The sequence below is a fragment of the Etheostoma cragini genome, chromosome 8 (genome assembly GCF_013103735.1).
Source record: "Etheostoma cragini isolate CJK2018 chromosome 8, CSU_Ecrag_1.0, whole genome shotgun sequence".
Classification (NCBI taxonomy): Eukaryota; Metazoa; Chordata; class Actinopteri; order Perciformes; family Percidae; genus Etheostoma; species Etheostoma cragini.
In genome coordinates, this window is record NC_048414.1 from 770,768 (window position 1) to 772,398 (window position 1,631).

The window sequence follows — 1,631 nt, forward strand, 5'->3', positions numbered from 1 at the left end:
GTTTTGCCCCCCCCCCCCAGATGGAAGGTCGCTGTGGGAAATGGACGCCAGAGTTGTTCCAGAAAAAAGCAGCGGAGTGAGTAGAAACATTAATATGAAAAACAAAACTAATAACCAGTGTTCACAAATCAAATTAACATAAGTGACTCATTCAATTCAAGTCAAAGACACGGACATTAGAGCAGATACGAACATGAATCAATAAATAGATTATAAAATAAATATATAAAGATTCATGAGATCAAATCGTGGGTTGTGGGAGATACAGAACAAGAAATATTGTGATTAAAATATATAAAATGTGCCAGATATGCAAAAAATAACTAGTTTTATCACGCTACAATATCACATTGATTCTTTGGACAACAGTATGATTTTTTACTGAAATCTCAAAGTCTGACACAATGCGATTCTGATTAAATTCAGTGCCCAAGTTACAAAAAATATATCCTGTTTTTCTGGGATTTGAGGAGTTATTTTGTGCGTCGGTGGGAATCTGGTTCATGCATTCATGCGCGTCACTATTTAGATGACGAGGCATTTGGCTATTTTACCCCTCCTGTTGTCCTCGGGGTCAAATTGACCCGTTTACAAAAGAACTATATATCAGAACTACCACCAAAGACTGTGGAAAAAAGTGACAAATGATGGAAAAAGCTTAAAAAACGCAGAAAAAAAATCATCCATTCTTTTTTTTTTTTTTTACCCTGAAAAAACTGACCAAACTAAATTGGTAGAATCACCAAAGGTGGCAAAAACGTGTTAAAAAGAAGTGACAAAAAAATTGGTTAAAGGAAACTACAAATGCTGAATAAAAGTGATGAAAAAAATTAAAAAAAAACTACAAAAATGTTGAGAAAAGTGTGGAAAAAAACAGAAAAATACCAGAAAAACACAAAGTTGGAGGTCGACGGAAAGACAACACAAGGGTTAAGAAGGTTCCTGGTTTGGATCCAGGTCGTTCCGGGTCTTTCTGGGTGGAGTTTGTATGTTCTGCGTAGGTTTCCTCTTCTCACCATAAAGACATGAATGTCAGGTAGTCCAAGCAAACCAGGACTAGGCAAGAAAACAAGCAGGACCAGGACTAGGCAAGGAAACAAGCAAGACCAGGACTAGGCAAGGAAACAAGCAAGACCAGGACAAGGCAAGGAAACAAGCAAGACCAGGACTAGGCAAGGAAACAAGCAAGACCAGGACTAGGCAAGAAAACAAGCAAGACCAGGACAAGGCAAGGAAACAAGCAAGACCAGGACTAGGCAAGGAAACAAGCAAGACCAGGACTAGGCAAGGAAACAAGCAAGACCAGGACTAGGCAAGGAAACAAGCAAGACCAGGACTAGGCAAGGAAACAAGCAAGATCAGGAATAGGCACGAAAACCAAAACCACAGATTAGTCCACTAAGAACAGAGAATATTCGGTTAAACTCAGTGGAGATGTTGTTTTTTTGTTGTTCTTTGAAGTTTGCTGAAAATTATGTAATGTTAAATGTAAAAATATTGAATTTCATGTATATTTATGGACGTATATTATTGTCCTCATGTCTCTGTGTCTCTTTGTCTCTGTGTCTGTGTCTCTATGTCTCTGTCTCTTCGTCTCTGTGTCTCTTCGTCTCTGTGTCTCTGTGTCTCTG

The 1,631-nt window shown here is 38.4% G+C and overlaps 1 long non-coding RNA gene across 1 annotated transcript in view; it reads left to right on the plus strand.

Annotated features, from left to right (window-relative positions):
• Positions 1 to 990: 990 nt before the first annotated feature.
• The window catches only part of LOC117949787, a 15,702-nt gene continuing 15,061 nt past the window's right edge, over positions 991 to 1,631 (plus strand). Inside the window, exon 1 of the long non-coding RNA XR_004657735.1 lies at positions 991 to 1,001. This is a non-coding gene — a long non-coding RNA (uncharacterized LOC117949787). The remainder of the gene's footprint in view (positions 1,002 to 1,631) is intronic.